This window comes from Argopecten irradians, chromosome 13 (assembly GCF_041381155.1).
Source record: "Argopecten irradians isolate NY chromosome 13, Ai_NY, whole genome shotgun sequence".
Lineage (NCBI taxonomy): Eukaryota > Metazoa > Mollusca > Bivalvia > Pectinida > Pectinidae > Argopecten > Argopecten irradians.
In genome coordinates, this window is record NC_091146.1 from 20,097,936 (window position 1) to 20,121,230 (window position 23,295).

At 32.7% G+C, this 23,295-nt stretch overlaps 1 long non-coding RNA gene across 1 annotated transcript in view; it reads right to left on the bottom strand.

Moving 5' to 3' along the window:
• The window catches only part of LOC138305917 (uncharacterized), a 28,364-nt gene extending 5,069 nt beyond the window's left edge, over nt 1-23,295 (bottom strand). The window contains exon 1 of the long non-coding RNA XR_011205732.1: nt 23,099-23,295. This is a non-coding gene — a long non-coding RNA (uncharacterized lncRNA). The remainder of the gene's footprint in view (nt 1-23,098) is intronic.

The following is a 23,295-nucleotide window of genomic DNA, read 5'->3' on the forward strand; positions in this document are numbered from 1 at the left end:
ATAAATATTCATATTTTTACAGCCGAAAAAATTGGTTGGAAATTTTATCACGTAAGGATAAAGATTTTACCAATTTACACGCATCCAGTATACTAGTACATACAAGTAAAATGTTTTGTTTTTTTTAAAATAGAGTGTGTACTGTACTTTTAAAGTGTTAACAATGTCATCAAATTACACCATTTTAAAGTTTTTCGTGGTAAAAAACAAAGACAAAATTTCGATATATTGTTTTTTTTTGTTCTTAATTGTAATAATTTTGCTATATTCAATATGTATTAGCGGTTTAAGATTCAGATTGTTCAGAATAGATGGTGTTCAAGCAAGTGAAATTGATTTTGAGTTTTGGAATTGTCTTGATAATTTTAGTGGGGGAGGAGAAATAGGTTCCCATGTACCCATCTGGCAGTTTTTCGAAACATGTTTTTTAGGACCGGTATGATGTCTAGTTTCATTTTATGCTTGTTGCCATTGACAACTAATGTCCCATGGGGGTCATATGGCGGCCATCTTGGATTTCAGATATCAAAAATGGCCAAAATGACACATTCGCATATATGCGCATAGATAGAGAACCAGACAACATTCAGAGGCAAATAAACACATTTTGTGATATGATTGAAACATGCTTAATACGATTAAATCATAATAATGACGTTACATTTTCTAATTTTTGTGCAATGACGGAAAAACAATGAAAATTTTAGCTTTTTTTCCCCTAAAAAATCGATAAATGTCATAATTTTTATCACAAGTAAAAAAAAATGACGGACAAATCACCTTGTAACAGTCATTTCGAATTGAACCAATCCTTGTGTAAACATATGTGTACTATAAAAAGATAGATCGAATAAATGAGGTCGGAAAAAGAGAGGGACCCCCCCCCCTAAAACATTATCAAAAAATGACCAAAATGAAACATTCGCATATGTGAGCGTAGATAGAGAAACAGACAACATTTATATGCATATAAAACACATTTTTGATATGATTGAAACATTCTGAATACGATTAAATCATAATAATGACGTTACGTCTTCTCATTTTTGTGAAATGACGGGAAAATAATGAAATTGTCAGGTTTTTTCCCCTAAAATATAGATAAATGTCATAAATTACATCACAAGTAAAACAATTGATGAACAAAACACATTATATCAGTCATTTCGAATTGCACTTACCCTTGTGTAAACATATGTGTATTTTAAAAGGATTTTATGTTTTTTAGCAGAAGAATCGTGGACTCTCCCCTCCAAACACTACTCATAGAGAAAACAAATCTCATAAGTATTATTACATAAATTATATATTTCCTGATCTATGATTCAGACAGTTCCAAACTACAATTACATTTTTAAGAGCCAGGGTCATGTAAGGATGTGCCAGGTTTATTGGTGGAAGAAAAGTGGAGGAAAGGCGGCGAAAAAAAACCGCCAGCAGTCAATACTTGGCAACTGCCCCTGTAGATTCGAACAAGCTAGCTACCCAGAGGTGGAGGGCTTGTGGTAATTTGTCTATACATCATACCAATCGGCCATCGCGGCCCTAATTACAACTAGAATGTGGTTAGAACCGTAATAATCCACTCTCATTTAGTGAACAACTGGAAACATAGAATTTTTCATAAATGTTCGGCTCGTGCCAGAACGAAACGTACCACTGTATTACAAAACTAAATTCTTTCGGTGTCACGACTGTTACTTTGGCTTTCATCAAACTGCTCCAGGTTGGCGTAGGATTTCATCACTCCAGGAAAATAAATATACACATCTATTTCGACGATTCCCTCATACTCCACCGAGTCAAGGAATCGTTGGAGCGATGACAGATGACAGGTTGGGGGGGGGGGGGCTTACTTCGACGGCCATTGCCAGTTGGGGGAGTGGTCTGGGGATCAGGTATCCAAACACATCAACGTGCTGGAGATAAGGCTGTTCGGTTGGCTCTGCAGGCTTTTCGGAAGATTCTACATTCCAATGTGGTTTGTGTGACTACAGACAACTTTACAGTTGTCGCGTATCTGGAGAGAAAGGGTGGGGACAAAGTCCCACGTCCTTTGTGCCCTCGTCATTCGTGTTCTTCTCTTCTGTCAGGAAATGCGGTTGACTCTCTTAATCAAGCATCTTCCAGACAGGTTGAATGTTCTGGCGGATACTCTTTCCAGGCGCCGCAAGCCGGTTGTGACAGAAAGGCAGCTAAATCTCCCGATCTTCGAGAGCATTTGCTAGGTGTGGAACAGACCTCATATAGACCTTTTCGCCACTTTGCCACTAATTGTCCACTTTTGTCTCTCCGATGCCAGACCAAATGACTTGGGCTGTGGACGCTCTAGATTGGGAGGGGATACATGCTTATGCATTCCCTCCATTCAACCTGGTGGGCAGAGTTCTAATAGAAGTTTCGGAAGCATCATTTCCCCCTCCTTCTAATAGCGCCCCTGTGACCGAGACAATTCTGGTTTCCGGAGCTCTTGTCGTTTCTGTTGGTGGATATTCCTCTGGTTTTTTCCCACTTAGAACCAATCTCCTGCCCTACCCTCGGTCCCGGAAGAGCCATTCAAGAGAGTGAAAGCTATCCCAGAAGGCTTCGATCAGTCAGTCTTTTCTTAAGACGTGTCAGTTCGCATCGCCCGATTAATAAGTCTTCCTCACCTGCCGTCTAACAATCATGGAAGATCGTCTGTTATTGGTGTATCGACAGAAATATTGATCAGGTCAAGCCCTCTGCCCAGCTGATTGCGGATTCCCTTCTCTATTTGTTCAGGGAACGCAAACTTGCCTCTAGTACTATTGCAGGCTATCGCATGGCTATTTCCAGTGTACTGTATTCTCATGGTAGACCAGAGTTAGGGTATTCGAACTCTTTGTGTGCCTTGATTAGGTGGTTCAGTCTGGACAGGCCTAGGGTACGACAGTTAGCTCCACAGTGGAATCTAGCACTTGTGTTACTGAAAGGGGCTCTTTAAGAGCCTTTGGTGTCGGTCTCGATTAAGGTTTTTACTTTTGACTTCCTGCTTGCTTTTGCCTCAGGCCGTAGGAGGAGTGATATCCATCTATTCACCTTTCGTGCTTCGTTGGGCCAGATATAGCTCTGTTACCCTACTCACTGATCGTGCCTTTTTGGTAAAGATTTACAATCGGAGAATGATCGGCTGCTTTGTCCCAGTCGGACGCTTAGGTTTTCCCTTGATAAAACAAGGGGGCAATGTATTATTCTTGCCCATTAAACAGGGTCAACAGGATTTCTCCTCCAAGTACATCTCCAAATGGATATGTCAGGTGATCAGGATTGCTTATGGGCAGTCTAATTATCAATCTGTGGCGAAATGCAAGGAGATGGCCCATGAGTTTAGAGCCCTTGCGGCTTCTTTGGCTCTCCATAATGGGTCCTGGTTCCAGGACATCATGTCTGCTGCCTTTTGGTGTGGTCAGACTACTTTCAATGACTTTTACCTAGGTCCCTGTCCCCTCATTCTAATTTACTGTTTTCCTAGGATCCCGTTTTGGCGGCCCAGTCTGTGACTGTTCCTCCTCAGCAGATATTATATGTATTTTTAGTTTTTAACTTATGCGAGCAGGCATCACAATGGTACACCTTTTTCAAGGGGAGGTATATCCAAAATTGAAGGAGAATAGTTCGAACCAGTTGTTTTCACTAAAAAGAAATAAATTATTACGGTGATTGGGAACTGGATGAATTATGGATAAAACATGTGAACTAACCTTTGGATACTAACTGGATCAGGGAATATCTTATTTTTTTTTAAATTATTGGGGAGGGGGTTGAAGGTCATCACGCAAAAACATCTCGCTTCTTCTGCTAAAAACCATAAATATATCCTTTTATAATGCACATATGTTTAGACAAGAGTCAGTTCAATTCAGAATAACTTGTTACAATGTATGTTGACAGAATATTTGGAGTTTTAATTTATTTTAATTTCATTTTTTTTTCTTCTGCATTTTCTTTTCGGTGTGTGTGTGTGGGGGGGTTCCCTCTATTTTTCCCACCTCACTCATGCGATATATCTTTTTATAGTACACATGTGTTTACACAAGGGTTAGTGCAATTCGAAATGAGTGTTACAGGGTGTTTTGTCCATCAATTGTTTTACTTGTGATGTAAATAATGACATTTATCGATTTTTTAGGTAAAAACCATGAACATTTCATTGTTTTCCCGTCATTTCACAAAAATGAGACGTAACGTCATTATTATGATTTAATCGTATTCAGCATGATTCAATCATATTTGAAAATGTGTTTTGTTTTTTTTTAATTTACTTTTTATTCATTTTATTTTCAAAAAATATACATATCACAACATTTACAGAAGATACATGAAAGACGAGTACAATAGAAGTTACATTTGTAGAGTTATTTCAAATTGAATATTTTAACGTATGTACATACATATATTTACAAGTAACTTATTAACGTAACAAATACACACATACATTCACATAAGAGGTATATCAATAGTTATTTCCTACAGATATAATGAGAAATTGAACTAGGGGAGACAACTCTTGATAAAAAATAACACCAAAGACAGGAAAAAAAAGATTAAAAAAAAGAGGGGGGGGGGGAGTAAACCTAGGTCACAGATCTTTCAAAAAATTCTAAAATATTACTGTTTATACATTTAACCAATTTTGTAATTCTGCAAGTGCTTGTGGTTTCCGCTTTAAATTACTGTTGGATATTATAATCCTGTGAGCTTTTAGTTCAAATTTAATATGATTTTTAGACTGTTTAAATTGAGTTCTTTTTCTAGACATTTGCAGTTGTAAATGTATTGTTTTATTAGAAGCAGTATCAAATTTTCAATATGGAAATTAGTATTTGTACTATCTTGTTTGTCGAAGATAAAATCCTGTTTTTCGAATCTAAGATTTAAATTATTAGTAATTATAGAAATTCTTAATTGTTCAATCAAATTTGATACATTTCCACACTCCCAAAATATATGAGTGATTGTTTCTGGATGTGTTTTGCAAAATGTACATAAATTGTTGTTTGATTTACCAATTCTTAAAAGAAATGTTTTTGTAGTTAGTATTCTGTGATTTATTCGGAATTGTAACCATTGAAGCTTTGGGCTAGTAGTATCATTAAAAAGTTGTTTATAAATATATCCCCATTCATCCCGATCAATTTCAAAATTTTGATTCCATTTATTTTGAGCAGTAGGTATAACTTCATTTTTAATTAAAACATTATATATATTTTGAACACCTTTTTTACAACTTAAAATCAATTTGAGGTTTATTGGTATGTTAGGAAGAGTTATATTTTTTTCAGAGTCAAAACTTTGTTGATTGTTTCTGATGACATAATTGATGACATTTTTCATACCCTGATATTCTAGAAAATTGGTCTGAATATTATACGTTTCACGAAATTCTTCTAGACTATATATGGATTTGTCTGTTTTCAAAATGTTATAGATAAATATAACACCCTTTTCATACCATAACTTCTTAAAAATAACTTTGTGATTTATTCTGATTTCATTATTAAACCAAATAGGGTTTTCTAAAATATTTGTTTTTTAAATATTACTTGAACTTAAGGTCGTACACCAAGCCTCTAGAACATCTCTCCAAAATAATTTTTTACAGTTTTTAGATTGTTTTTTTATGTGTTCAATTCCAGTATTCGCTAATTTTTGTTTGTCAAATAGAGATCTTAGAATAATATCCCAGTTTCCTTCTTTACAATAAATTCTTCTTATCCATGATACTTTTAGAGCAGTTATAAAAGATTTTAGATGAATCATTTTAAGCCCCCCTTCCTCATATTTTTTTTAATAATTACTTCTCTTTTAATTTTATCCGGTTTACCATTCCATAAAAAAATCAAAGTACAGACAATTAATTTGTTTGATATACAATCAGGATTTGGAAACGATATAAATAAGTGGTTGAACTGGGATATTAGTAAGGTTTTTATTTTAGCTATTTTGCTAATTGTTGTAAGAATTCTTTTGTTCCAAATTGAAATTAGTGATTTTAGTTTTGCAAGTTTTTTGTCGAAATTCAGTTGGATTATTCTGCTTAGATCTACATCATATTCAATACCCAATAGATTAAAGCGTGTGGTTCCCCATTTTAAGTTAAGATTAGAATTAAATGTATTATTACTGTACTTCATACTGCCAATCCAAATTACCTGGGTCTTGGAGAAATTCATTTTTAAACCAGATATATTAGCATAGAAATTTAGTGATTTGAGAGTTTGATCTAAAGATGTTTTTGAGCCATCTAAAATGCCAGACGTGTCATCAGCAAATTGAGAAAATAGAATTTCATCTTTATGTAATAGTATACCTTTAACATTTTCAATATTTTCATTATTTCTTAGTAGTATGGATACAATTTCTGCACATAAAATAAAAATATATGAAGAGACGGGGTCACCTTGACGACAGCCTCGCTCTATATGGAAAAAGTTGGACAGATTTCCCCCAATATTTACTGCTGACTGTATATCATTTCTAAAGAGTTTTATCCACTTGATTATTGTAGGACCAAAATTAAAGTATTTTAGAGTTTTATCAATAAAGTTCCAGGATACAGAGTCGAAAGCTTTTTCAAAATCTATTAAAAGTAAAAGTCCCGGTATATTATTTTCTTCTGTATATTGCATAACATCCATGTGTTTTCGCCAATGTATCTTCCAGGGATGAATCCAGTTTGATTATTACTAATTAATTTACTGATTGCCATTTTGAATCATTCTGCTATCGCGCCTGATGCTAATTTATATATATTATTTAAAAGTGTTATCGGCCTCTAATTACTTAATTGATCGCGGGGTTTATTGCTTTTTGGAATGCATGTAATTATTCCTTGTTTTTGAGTTATTGAAAGTTCTGATGTGCTAAAACTATAATTAAGTGATCTTAAAACAAATGGTCCCAATTGCTTCCAAAATATTTTCAAAAATTCCACTGTAAAACCGTCAGAGCCAGGACTTTTATCATTTTTCATTTTTAGCAGTGTGTTGTTTAATTCATTTATTGTAAGGGGTCCTTCAATATTTAAAGATTCTTGCTCTGATAATTTAGGAACAGTATAAGATTCTAGAAGTTGTTCAAGATTGACATTACTTAGTGTGATATTTTCTTTATATAAGTTATTATAGTAATTTTCAGATTCATAAAGAATTTTTTTTTGATCCGAGATAACCGTTCCATCTTCTTTAGTTATGTAAGGAATAATTTTACTAGTATAGTTGCGAGACTCTAAGTTGCAGAAATATTTAGTTGGTTTTTCCCCTTCCCTTATCCATTTCGCTCTAGATCTTATTATGCTACCATTTATTTTTTGCTTTCTTATTTCTTCTAATTCCTTCTTTTTATCTTCTAACTTGTTTACTGATGTATTATTTGGCCCTGTTTTTTCTAATGCCTTAATTTCATTAATTAATTTTTTTTTCCTTTTCATTAGATGTTTTTTTTATATGACTTGAGTAGGATATAGTTTTACCCCGAATTTCCATCATTAGTGTTTCTAAAAAGAGTTGGTCATTTATTGTAAATACTTTAAGATCTGGCGATATATCTTTTACATTATTAATATTATATACGGGTACTGCATATTGAGATTTGATATCTTCTATTGTAGATTTAATAAGGTTTAAAAATTCATTATCGAATAAAAGAGAATTATTAAATTTCCATAAACCTTTTCCACGTTTAAAGTTATTAAAAGACAAGTTCATTATTGAGATAAAATGATCTGAACGGTAACCTGGTTCAATTATTGAAGAAGTCAAACTTGGTAAAAGACTATCTGATATCAGTATATAATCTAATCTGGCCTGTTTGTGTGGATTTTTTCTACGCCAAGTATATCTTTTAGTCTCAGGATTCTTTTCCCTGAATGTGTCTACTAGTCCAAAAGTGTCTATATATTCCAAAACTTTCTTTCTTGCATTTGGGTTGTTTATGTTTTTATAGTTATCACAATCTAATTTAGGATCAAATATCATGTTAAAGTTTCCACATATTACATATTTGTCATTTCCAAACTCTTCAATAATATCAAATATTTCGTCATAAAAAGGAGGTTGGCCAATGTTAGGTCCATATAAAGTAATTAATGTTATTTTTTCTCCTTTAACTATTATATCTAACGCTAACATATTACCATTCAGATCGTTCTTTTCCTGTAAAATTTTATATTCAAAATTATTATTGAAAAGTATAGCAGTTCCTCTGGAATTGTTATATAACAGTATAGCAGTTCCTCTGGAATTGTTATATAAAAATATAGCAGTTCCTCTGGAATTATTATATAAAAGTATAGCAGTTCCTCTAGAATTGTTATATAAAAGTATAGCAGTTCCTCTGGAATTGTTATATACAAGTATAGCAAATCCTCTGGAATTGCTATATAAAAGTACAGCAGTTCCTCTGGAATTGTTATATAAAAGTGTAGCAGTTCCTCTGGAATTTGTATATAAAAGTATAGCAGTTCCTCTGGAATTGTTATATAAAAGTATAGCAGTTCCTCTGGAATTGTTATATAAAAGTATAGCAGTTCCACTGGAATTGTTATATAAAAGTATAGCAGTTCCTCTTGAATTGGAATTAAATGATTTAAATACACAGTGGAAACCCCAGTTAGAACGAATAATGTTTTCCTTATCAGATGTAAAATGTGTGTCCTGGAGGCAATAAATATTGTACTGTTTATTTTTTTAAATAAGAAAAGACGTCTTTTCTTTTTGAGAAATCTCCAAGACCCTGGCAGTTGGCAGATAAAATCTTTAAACTTTCAACGACGGGCGTGACGCATGGCGTGATGAATGACCTAGGTTTAACAGATAAACAGACACAAAAGAACAAACAATAACATTAAACAAAAATACATACAAAGGCATAATGAAACAGTCAAACAGGTCACGAAGAAAGGCTAAAACTCGACGACCCACCGTATATGTGATCTAGGATAGACATAGATTAAAACGTTTTCCTGATTCAGCACAGTGCGTTCGATTTACGTGTAATTTCAGATTGACAATATATTTGACGATAGATTGTTATAGAAAGAACTATTTGATTATATGAACTAAAAAATATATATGGATGGATTACAATCTTCAAAAAAAAGAGAGAGAATGAAAGAAAGAGAGAAAAAAGATGGGCTGTTTGAAAGAAACATTTGTAGTATTTATTTTATTGTTGCAGTTATGTCCCTTGTTATGAAGTCGGTCGAAAATAAAGAGTTACCGTTCCTTGGTAATATTGTTTATTCCGGAACAGTTCACTTTTTTATATATATATTCTCATTACATTTAACCAAATACACGTAATAATACATAGTTATTCAAGAATATTTATATGTTTCAGCATGTAGATTTCTATGAGAAGTTACATCTATTTAAATTTACAGCAAGTCATTAATAAATTTCGAACCAACGATACTGGAATATTGAAATATGTTAATATTACAGGTTATATATGTACAAAAAACGAAATGGTTTTGGTAAATACACCACGGTGAAGGGAGATAACTCTTTTTTTAGTATTACACATATAGCTAGATGATACCTCTTGAAAGCGCTATTTCAAAGAAAGCACTAGATATAATAAACTGCATGTTGTTATATTGGATGCGCTTATCAATTACAAATGGTGCGCATTTGTGAAAAATAAATATATCTGATAATAATAATTGATATACAACAATATTATTCTTAAATACAATGATAATTTCATGCAGCATATATTAAATCTATATATAATACATATACTTTATATTACTATAATGTGTTTATTTACCTCTGTGTGTTGTCTGGTTCTGTATCTATGCGCGTATATACGAATGTATCATTTTGGCCATTTTTTTGATAAATTTCTATAGGGGAGGGGGGTCCCTCTCTTTTTCCGACCCCATTGACGCGATCTATCTTTTTATAGTACACATATGTTTACACAAGGGTTGGTTCAATTCGAAATGACTGTTTCAAGGTGATTTGTCCATCATTTTTTTTACTTGTGATAAAAATTATGACATTTATCGATTTTTTAGGGGAAAAAAGCTGAAAATTTCATTATTTTTCCGTCATTTCACAAAAATGAGAAGACGTAACATCATTATTATGATTTAATCGTATTCAGCATGTTTCAATCATATCACAAAATGTGTTTATTTCCCTCTGAATGTTGTCTGGTTCTCTATTTATGCGCATATATGCGAATGTGTCATTTTGGCCATTTTTGATACCTGAAGATGGCCACCATATGACCCCCATGAGACATTAGTTATCAATGGCAACAAGCATAAAATGAAACTAGACATCATACCGGTCCTAAAAAACCATGTTTCGAAAAACTGCCAGAGGGGTATATGGAAACCTATTTCTCCTCCCCACTATTATATATGGGTTCTATTTAGGCTAACTTAGAAATATTCCGTTTAAAACCTAACAGCAGCAGTTATGACTAACGAGATAGTCAATAGATTTCGCGGGCACAGTTATATTTTTTCAGAATTAGCTTTGTGTATCGTAAACACAATATACTGTTAATGAAAATGACTTAATGTCAATCATTTTATATATTGACTTTTTTTATTTTGATGAGAAATTGTATTATGAAAGCATGACTTTAAAATGTCAGGGAGAGCCAAATGAATTAATTCAAACATGACACAGAGCTAATGGTAATATACAGTAGATGTGTTACACCGCATCTAAATGATTTCCAGTTTGATCAGACACTTTCATTTCCTGTTTGACTGTTTCTCCATCATTTCTGTATAATTAAGTTATTCTCAATTGATATGTATAGAGACAAATCTATATGATCATAAGGAATCGTCCCAGCATATCTTAATAGGTTACGTAACACCTAATACTTAATAATGGGTTCTGTCACCTGGCCGAGACAAACCAGAGTCTATAAAAAGTGGTAGTTTCTGCTCCTGCTTAGACCTCAGCATACCGGGAGTTGAACAACTGGTTCGCCCGTTGTCAATATAATGTGACCGGGTGGGATGTGTTGCTTGGTGTCTTTAAAAAGGACAATAATTCCACTATACAAGATAACACAACAAGAATATACCGCAGTCTCGCAAAATACGCAGCTCGCATTACATACACGCAATATACCGCATACATGGGAGGCCGTCGTTACTTGATCCTAGCTGTTAATAGGACGTTAATTGAATCAAACAAACAAGCAAACAAACTTAATACTATAATAATTACTATAAAAATCATGTATTTTTTATAATAATATCAGGTCAGTGTATATAGTAAGGAATAAAAGGGTTTCATCCCCCACACACACTTTACCACTGGGCTATACGCCATGTACCGCGATCAAAACCTTTACTTAGACTTTTCTTTTGTGTCTAATACTAAGTAACGCTTTTTTATTTTTTTAATTACATGTCAGTATTATCCAAAAATACTGACATGAAATTCAAACATGATTATTGACAGTAAAAATAAGTTTGGCGATCCGCTTAAACCAGGTAAACGTGTATTTCATCATTAATAAGCTGCTATATCCAGTTAGTTATTTTGCAAGATTGAAGAAATATATAGAGGTTACACAATGAGTGGTTGTTGAATATTGAATTTATTCCACACGAGTGAGTTATTTTTCTTCTAATTGGGAACATCTTTAGGGTTACATAATACTCATTTTACGTCTTATTGAGTTCAAATCTTCATAGTAGTTTCCAGAAAATAAAACTCAATGTCGGACTACATGTATAGCTATAAAAGCATTCACACGACACGGCATCGTCTACTTCCTGCCAGATAATCATAAAGCCATTACCATCAAGATCAAGTTCGTTTCATACACGTAAAATCTACAACATTCATCAGTAAAATTCTTGTCCGTCAAGATGAATTATTAGACTACTAAAGGTCAATTTAACATGTATTAAAACGTCACGTATTTTGACACATCGACCACGACGTCGCATACGCTTTCCAACAGCAGTTTTGGACGTCAAGCGGCGATCACAACATATAATGACGCCATTTGATTATTGATGACGTTGACAATGATGACGTGACACTGAGAAATAAGTAGTTCAGTCAAAGTTTACAGTGTCAGCCAATCAGAATGCGTACAGAGTTTATACCACGTGTGGTATAAACAAATTGTTAATCAACAGCTGCACTGTTTATTTAATGTCCTGAGAGTTGAATAACACCTCCTATTGTGGTAGAATGACATTAATATATCTAAGATGATGCATGTACATAAATGACTTGCCCGACCAAATTAAACTTAAAACAATATATGTGCAATATTGTTAGCATGAATTAACATGGATGTTAATATATCAGGGGTGTGAAGTTTTATATCAAATATTAGTATAGTTATGCAATTGATTGAACCATATTTGTAACAAATGGCCCAAGAAACCAACAAATGACCCAAAAAACTCTTCGATCTCAAAACCACACAATTACAGAATCCCATTTTAATCACTCTCTTCACTGTAAATGTATTCTAAATTTACAAAATAAAACATAAGAACATGACACGCTAGTAAAGCTACTTCAAATGCAACACAGTTTATAATGGTCTTGAAATACCTAAATGTTTTGTAACTTTGATTGTGTAAAACTATTCTATTCTACAAAATATCACTAAATAAATCAATTTGAAATCACCCCAAGTTTTACAAATGAGCATTGATGTAGACACCGTTAGATTCGTGATTAATGATCTAAAGTAAGCACATCAATATCATTATGTAGCGTCACTATTATTATTTTCATATTAGGACCTTTAAACGACAAAGTCTACAGGTCCACTCAAACTGGAAGTGGTTGAATCAAATTTGTTAATAATTGACATGACCAAAAATAGCACCCGGAGTTGAGACATTTTCTGCCGCATAAAAGTTGCCAAAATTGAATTTGTTACATGTTGCCTACCTATTTATGATCATGATGTTTAATCATTTATTCTCTTGCAAAATAATGTTTGACGACATAAACCATTGTTTTGGTACCGTTTTGGATAAAAAAGGGAACCCTGTTATACAACTCTACTGGACCAATTTGGCTATAGCACAGGCCCCTAGCATCGTTTTGCATTTTTTAAACATATTTCAAGGGTTGCATTAAATGTTGCTATATATAACTTTCAGTTTTAATAAAATTGGTTCGTGGGCCTATTGTTCGTGAAAGAGGTCCTTTAAAATCCGAAAAAAAAATGTTTTGGTGACTTGAAAATAGCGAGTGCTGATAGCAACAGAGCACTTTTAAAGATTCCAGTTTCCGATTAAAGTGGAAATTAGTGTATAACAAAAAATGTATAATGGTAACACCTTCGAAGATATTGGTTGCTTTGGTAACAAAATGGAGGCCTCTGATTATCTGAAATTTAGATAATATCAGATTTTAGTGAAAATTGGTATTTAGGGATTATTATGTATGTTGAATAACATGGTAATCATTAAAACAAAAAAAAAAGGTTGCCATGGTAACAAAATGGAGGCCCCTGATTGGTTGAAATTTATATATTGTCAGATTTAAGTGAAATTGGTATATAGGGGTTATGAAGTATACTGAATAACATGAAAACACTTGCAAAATGCTTGATTTTCATGGTAACAGAATCGGCGACTCTGATTGGTTGAAATTTAGACTTTATTTTTATAATTGTTTTATTCGTCGAGAGAGTTTTTAAATATATAAAGATGGCACACATATATATTACACATAACACACCCACCCACCCACCCTCACACTCACACACCTTGACATTCAGCAAGTCCAGTTTATTTTTATTCTTAATTATTTCACTAGCACAAAATATGTTATACTAGTATATGTTTCGTTTTCACATCCACCATTATATTATTGACTGCATTATGAATGCATACACCAACACACACTATTCTTTTCCAAAGGTCGATGCATGGAACACTCCCCTTTATTGTACATACATGTGCACATACACACAGGCATATAGACACAATGTTAGATGAAAGACATGTATGCTAAAACCAAAATACATTTTGGAATACATGTACACCGTAACATGAGAGACAGATATGTCACAGATTCATGGTAGGTAACAATACAAAAAACTAAAAACCAAACAAGACACCGATAAACAAACAAACTATACAATATCTATTGACAAACACACACAAGGGATGGGTGGAAAGTGTAAACATGGACAGACAGACAGACATATTGAGACAGAACGGCAAAATATAGCAGTATATAAACACCGAAACTTGAAGACAGACATGATTGACAGACATTGTACATGTAGTATCAGAATATCATAAAGACAAAACCTGGACAGCCAGAAGAAAGGGAGGAGACTACTGTATTATGTATACATTGCATTTACACAACGATTAGCCATAGTGAAAGTATACGTTTTAAGAAAAGAGAGATATCACAAACAATATGAACAAAATCTAATCAGAGACCTCCCAAAATATTTGATTTTTTGTCAGGGTATGGACATTTAATAACCTTGCATAATATGGATATGAGGGACATTTAAAAAAATGCATGAATTGAAAATAAAAATAATTTTTTATATATTAGTGAAAAGTCGTACTTATGGGTTATGAGGTATGCAGAATAAGATAATAACAGTTTTGAAATGCTCGCTTACTCGTGGTAACGAAATCAAGACCGCTGATTGTTGTATTTAGATTCCTTTTAGTTTAAACACATTTTCTTTGAAAATCAAACGCAATTCTGTTTCGCTTTTGAATTTTTGTTTTCAAATTTAAAAAAAAAATGGTTTTATCTATATAAGACGGAAAAAACATCTTTTGAATCTAATTCATGAAAATACTTTTCTTTCCGATTATTATTTGATTTCTGATATTAAAAAGAAACTATTTGTTTCACCAAAGAGCATATCTAGCTTTTTGTACTGTTAGAGGAAATGAAAGAATAAGAATGCGTTAATTTGAGAGTATTTATTTTACAAAATTCTATCACTAATTGTTGTATTATTATGGTGCATTCGGTAAATTTTTAACTTAAATTACTTAGGGCAAATGCTTACTTTTTAGAAAAATCTCATTTGGGACATTTCAGCATTTTAAACGCTTTTTTCCTGGATTTTTATTTTTATAAAGTATCAACTTAAAGACTATACCTATTGCATATTTTCAAAATGATTTAAAAGTATGGGTGAAATCGATAACATTTGGAGAAAACTAAAAACCCTTAAAATTTATCCTATCAAAAAATTTGATTTTTTTGGCTTGAAAAATTGATTTGTAGTGAAGCAAGTTAATAAATACCATTATAAATCGATATAGAGTAAAGAATGAAGCCTCTTCAATAAGCTAAAACAATAGTAAACAAACATCATAATTATTTTTAAAACATTGGGTCCACTTGACACATACCAAAAGTATTGTTAGAAAATAATTTTAGGCCCTTTGTGATTTAAAAAAAAATACAAAGAAACATAGACATAAACGAAGTCGTGGTGACTTTAAATAGTACGCAGAATACATATTCTGAGATTAGAACTTCCTTCGAGCGACTTATATTCAGGATAATTCATAACAACTACAGGTAACTATATGTACAAGCCAATATCTTCTAATATATCACCGTTACTCCTTAACAAACAATCATAAAGCTACATCATCAATAGAATTTTAACTCGGGTTTCCGAAATTCCACAAACTCTAAATTATACAACGACAATTTTGAAATTCTGGGTGTGCTGCAGTCTAATGACATCAGTTGTGTATGTTTAAATTTTAGTTTCAGCGGAATATTAGGTTTTAGCGAAAAACAATGTATTTAATTTTTGTGAATAAGGATTTAGATTTAAAGCGGTATGGAAAAAGAGGTCTTAACTCTTGAAGATTTAATTTTGATAGTACCGCCACAAATAATGAAACAAATTAAAGACATATAAACACTATATCCTGGACCTTGGAGTTTGTCAGTGATTATTTTTTTGTCTATGAAGAGTAGTTGCCTTCATCAAACTTGTGAAGTTAGAAGAAGATTTTTTTTGAAATTTGACCTTGTTTGGTTCCGCCCCTCTGGTCCCCCAGGGGGTCATCGAGGACCGATATAGATGTAAAAATGCTATCTCAGGCTAATAATTCTAACCAAGTTTGACTTATTTCCTATGAAAATTGAGCAAAAAATGCTCATAAATGTGTTTTTCCTATATAAACTATAGTAAACTTGACCCCCTCCCCAGGGGGAAACATGAGACCCCAGGGTCATATAATTCACAATTTTTGAAAAGGGCCTTAAGGCCTTTATATCTATGAAAGGTATTTGATTCTACAATCTCCAGATATTCAGAAGAAGATTTTTGAAGTTTTAGCATATTTGACCCCTTTTGACCCCGCCCCTAAGGCCCCTGGGGGTCAGTCATAGAAAATGTGTTAATAGGATTAAATGGCCATCTCATGCTGATAATTCTGACAACAGTTGACTCATTTCCTATTACAAATGACCTAATAATGCTCAAAGATGTGTTTTCCCTATAAACTATAGTAAACTTAACCCCCTCCCCGGGGGAAACGAGAGACCCCAGAGTCATATAATTCACAATTTTGTAAAGAACCTCATGACCTTTCTATCTATGAAGAGTATTTGATTTTTTCACATCTGTGAGTAGAGAAGAAGATTTTTTAAATTTTAGGCAATTTTACTCCTTTTGGCCCCTCTCACAGCCCCCGGGGTGTGGGGACCATATAATTCATAATTTTGATTGGTCTTATGCATTAGAAGGTTTGTGCAAAATTGCATTGAAATTGCTTCAGCAGTTTTGGAGAAGAAGTCAAAAATGTAAATTGTTTACGGACATACTACGGACAAAAGGCGATTAGAATAGGTCACTTGAGACTTTGTCTCAGGTGACCTAAAATACCTGATTTCATGTCGCAAAGGAGACAATAACTAATAAACAAATAAATGTATATGCATTAATTGTATTTACGTGTATAAATATTCCATAATTGTAATTAATTGATTGTTTATAAATTGATGCTATGTATCCTAAAATTAAACAATAATATGAACGTAACTTTTTCTTACTTTTCTCTTGAAGTATTCCCTTAATAGATCACACTCGTCATTTGAAATGTTAAATGACATCAGTGATTTAGAAAGTTTCTCAGTCGAGGTTTAAAAATAACTAGCTGTACATTATAATATCAGTTATCAATATGTAGCATAGTGATTTTCGAATTTCAGAGCGGTGTATCTTTTGTTAATAAAACAAGTAAAATACACTAATTCCGCTATAAATATACTTAGTTTACAAATGATATTCTTACGGTTTCTATCTCAAACTATATTTTTATTAGCTATAAGGAAATTAAAATATATATATTGTTTATTTTTTTTCATAACGGATAAAGTTAGTATCAAATTACATTCATACAATGTTGATATTGACATACTAACTAATTATCTAATATAGACAAAAGTAATTGCTTCCAGGCTGAAAAGAAAAAAATAAATACTATTTAAAACAAAGTTGAAACAGACGTCTGAATCAGATTGAGCTCATTGGGAATTTTAAATATCCCTGGTACATGTGTTGAATCATTATCAAGTTAATTGTGCTTAAATGTTCATCGTTGGTCTAATGTTGCTCAACGACTGACGATATGCCATTTTTTTCTCTATCAAATCAGAGGATATGATTTCATATTCCTCTCACATTGTGAATATTGCTATGTAGAATAAATATTCTATATTAAGAGGATATTATGAAATATTCCTTTCATATTGTGAATATTACTAAGTAACATAATTAATCTATATTAAGAGGATATTATTCCATATTCCTCTCATAATGTGAATATTTCTATATAAAATAATTATTCTATATTAAGAGGATATTATTCCATATTCCTCTCATATTGTGAATATTGCTAAGTAACATAATTATTCTATATTAATTATATATTATTGCCTTCTTTTGAGGGCACTATGGTCTTATTGTGTTGTCGAGGGATGACATCACGAGACAACACAATAAGACCATAGTGCCCTCAAAAGAAGGCAACTAATGTTTTTAGTGCATAACGAATTGAACAAATATGATAGGACAAACAATTATGCATGATCACCAATAACAATTTATTTAAACGAGTGCGGCCACGTCTAACGTTTAGAAATGACATGGTCGGATGCGTTCAGTTCAATTTGCTATTTTGTTCTTTTGTAAATTCGTCAGCATTCGATTTTCCTAACCGTTTTGCAAAACGTCATCCGCACACAGTTTGTTTGCCTGTGAACAGCGCAGATAGCGACAGTGACGTTATTTTCGTCAATATGACATTTGTAACAAAAAGCGCGCAAAACCATAGTCCCGCGGGAAACCATACTCCGGGAATATGGCTAAATAGTGCCCTGGGACTGAGCCGATGAAAACGCGAGAAAAAGTGACGTTATGTACTAATATGACATTATTCCATATTTCCTTCTTATTGTAAATATTATTATCTTTATAAGGTCAGTATTATGCAATAGTAACATAATGTCTCCGTTTTCCTTTATTACTGTAAATACTTTTATTCATGACATGACTCTCTTTTTCCTTCTTATTATGAATATTGGTATTCTTTACATGGTCACGTTACCATTTAATATTAATATAGCATATTCCATATTCCCTTCTTATAATGAATATTGGTATTTTATATGGTCACGTTATCATTCAATATTAATATAGCATATTCCATATTCCCTTCTTATAATGAATATTGGTATTTTTACATGGTCACGTTATCATTTAATATTGATATGGCATATTCCATATTACCTTCTTATTATGAATATTGGTATTTTTACATGGTCACGTTATCATTCAATATTAATATAAATTATTCGATATCCCCTTCTTATTATTAATATTGGTAATTTTACATGGTCACGTTATCATTTAATATTAATATAGCATATTCCATATTCCCTTCTTATTATGAATATTGGTATTTTTACATGGTCACGTTATCAATCAATATTGATATAGCATATTCCATATTCCTTTATTATTATAAATATTGTTTGTCTATATAAGGTCACATAAATATTCAATATCTAGAGGTCATTATTTATAGGATAATCATGTGATTGTAGCTTATCAAGACTAATCTATAGTTTAAGGTGTATCTCTTACTTAAAACACTCCTATGTACAATACAAACAGCTTCAGGTACGGCCTACACACATATTTGACATTAAAAACAAACAGATACATCAAAACCCTAATATGTTTACCCTGGTTACAAAATTTCATGATATCCAAACCAGAACATTATATTATTACAAAATAACAACTTGTAAGTTTGAATTCATCTCATTCTGAGTCATTCAAGAAGCAACATGACAGTTGATATCATATCTAAGGGGGTTTATTTTGTGATGTATCAAGTTATCTACCTGCTGTTTATATTCGCTTGGATTTTACTTGTCAAAAATTCAAGAAAATTGGAGGATTACCATGGGAACAATGATTTCATAGTTTTTGATATACAGCATTACGAAATTGGTCCTTTTTTTAAAACCAGGATATCAAGGTTTAGTTAATTCTAGAGGAAACTATTATGAGGACTACACAGTGATCAATATAAAACTCTCATGAGATGTTGATCTATCTCATTAAAGATGCTCGACCGCTGACAACAAGTAGTTTTTCTTTATCAAAAACAGGAAAAGACGAATTAGTATTTTTCTTCAATTACAAAAGTTATTTCATTAGCACCATTACTGCTATTAAAAAGTGTGATCTTCTCATTTTACTTCAAGATAAAAATATTAAAAAATAATTGATTGCATCCCGAAAAAAATCCAAGCTACTATATCCTATATGAAATAAAGTACTGACTGCGCATGCACCAAAAGCAAAATAAATTATTTGATATACGTTTTTGTGTTAATTAGACATATACGATTACACGATTAAACACCAATTATTGTTCAAATGATGAGTATCTGTTTTGCTCTGTCGGCGGTGGAGCATCTTTGAGTTTTAAATTTGTTCATGCAATGATATCAAAAATATTCAACACTGGAAAGGAGGATTTATGTGCAAAAAAACTTTTGTAAAATGTGTAAAACGTACGTGTGTAACGTTTCAATCAGTGCTCTTTTTCCAAGTAATGAAGCAATTAATTGCGAAATTATCGGGACAAGGAATTATAAAAAAAATCAATTTTCAAAGAAAAAAAGTGCACGTGTTCATTTTAAATCATAACATCCATGTAGAAATGCTTATGTTGTCGTCATACTAAAGTGTTTAGTTATGGAGTTTTATCACAAGGAGTAATTTTTGAGGTTCATGTAATTGGATTTATGATGATGTCTATGAATCAATATCAAACAGAAAATGTGTAATAATATGTTTTATTGAATTTCGTATTACATTTATGTTGTTTAACTAAATGGGATTTTTTGCTATATATCTGTCTAGGTTTCACAATGTTGCATATAGTGTACTATATTGCATCTTACATTTCACTAAGTTTACCTGGACCTGTACATTAGTTTACCTGGACCTGTACATTAGTTTATCTGGACCTGTACATTAGTTTATCTGAACCTTCACATTAGTTTACCTGCACCTGTAGACTAGTTTACCTGGACCTGTAGATTAGTTTTCCTGGACCTACAAATTAGTTTACCTCGACCTACACATTAGTTTACCTGGACCTACAAATTAGTTTACCTTGACCTACACATTAGTGGACCTGGACCTGTACATTTGTTTACCTGGATCTATAGATTAGTTTACCTGGATCTGTAGATTAGTTTACCTGGATCTGTACATTAATTTACCTGGATCTATTAATAAGTTAACCTGAACCTCTATTTTAGTTTACCTGGACCTGTAGATTAGTTTACCTGGATCTGTAGATTAGTTTACCTGGATCTGTAGATTAGTTTACCTGGACCTGTAAATTAGTTTACCTGGACCCGTACACTAGTTTACCTGAACCTGTGCATACGTTTACCTGGACCTGTAGATTAGTTTACCTAGACCTGCATATTAGTTTACCTAGATCTGTATATTAATTTACCTAGATCTGTAGCTTAGTTTACCTGGACCTACACATCAGTTTACCTGGATATGTACATAAGTTTACCTGGATCTGTGCATTAGTTTACCTAGACCTGTACATTAGTTTACTTGGACCTACACATTTGTTTACCTGGATCTGTAGAAACGTTTACCTGGACATGTACATTAGCTTACCTGGACCTGTACATTAGTTTACCTGGACCTGTACATTAGTTTACATGGACCTGTACATTAGCTTACCTGGACCTGTACATTAATTTACCTGGACCTACACATTTATACATTAGTTTACCTGGACCTGTACATTAGTTTACATGGACCTCTACATTAGCTTACCTGGACCTGTACATTAATTTACCAGGTCCTACACATTAGTTTATATGAACTGTACATTAGTTTACCTGGACCTACACATTTCTACATTAGCTTACCTGGACCTGTACATTAATTTACCAGGTCCTACACATTAGTTTATATGAACTGTACATTAGTTTACCTGGACCTACACATTAGTTCACCTTGACCTGTACATTAGTTTACATGGACCTGTGCCTTAGTTTACCTGGATAAGATTAGTTTACATGGACCTGTACATTAGTTTACCTGGATATGTACATTAGTTTACCTGGGCCTACACATTAGTTTACATGGACATGTGCATTAGTTTACCTGGGCCCGTACATTAGTTTATCTGGACCTAAACATTAGTTTACATGGATATATAAATTAGTTTACTTGGACCTACATATTTGTGTACCTGGGCCTGTACATTAGTTTACCTGATTCTATAGATTAGTTTACCTGGACTCACACATTTATATACCTGGATACGTACATTCGTTTACCTGGACTTGTACATTAGTTTACCTGGATCTTTCATTAGTTTAACTGGACCAGTACATTAGTTTACCTTGACATGTACATTAGTTTACCTGGACTTGTACATTAGTTTAACTGGACCAGTACATTAGTTTACCTTGACATGTACATTAGTTTACCTGGACTTGTACATTAGTTTAACTGGATCTTTCATTAGTTTACCTGGACTTGTACATTAGTTTACCTGGACTTGTACATTAGTTTACCTAGACTTGTACATTAGTTTAACTGGATCTTTCATTAGTTTACCTGGACTTGTACATTAGTTTACCTGGACCGACACATTCGTTTACCTGAATCTGTAGATTAGTTTAACTGGATCTTTCATTAGTTTAACTGGACCAGTACATCAGTTTACCTGGATATGAACATTAGTTTACCTGGACTTGTACATTAGTTTACCTGGATCTTTCATTAGTTTACCTGGACTTGTAGATTAATTTACCTGGACCTGTACATTAGTTTACCTGGACTTGTACATTAGTTTACCTGGATCTTTCATTAGTTTACCTGGATATGAACATTAGTTTACCTGGACTTGTACATTAGTTTACCTGGATCTTTCATTAGTTTACCTGGACTTGTACATTAATGTACCTGGACCTGTACATTAGTTTACCTGGACCTGTACATTAGTTTACCTAAATACGTACATTTGTTTACTTGGACTTGTACATAGTTTACTTAATTCTGTACAAAAGTTTACCTGATCCTATATATCATAACAGGTAACAAAAGAAACTTTTATAAACATAAATCGTTGCAGTGTCAGAGGTACATAAAAGTAAAAATGTTACGATTTTAAGGAGGATATGAGTGTGTTCGTGTTATTTGCAGGTACAATACAGGTATATATGGATATATTAAGTATACCTAACATTCATTCAAAACAACGACTTTGTAACACCAAAGCATAATATGTATAATAGTCTTTAATTGTCTTTCTATCAAATATTTACCGAAATACTTCATCAAGTAAACACATTTGATCCTCAAACATGTATTCATTGAAAACCCAGTATATGTTCTAAACTGATGTGTTTACAGCATCTTACATATAAGTTTACTATACAATGTAGTACTTACCCCATTTACGTTTGTTAAATATTCAAAGCTACAAATTGGCTGAATCAATCAAATGATTGTTACTCAATGTATAGTAATGGTATTAAAATGTACTCACCATATTTATATCGGGTTGATTTAAATTCCATCACCAAATGAATAACAATTTACATCATAGTAAATGTTCAATATGGCACAGGTGAATCTAATCCTTCACGCCACATAACAAATATCAAACCTGACACATGTGAATTCAATCCTCCACAGGCTAGAGCTTCCGGTCGCGCTTGTATCAAATAAACATAACTGTATTTC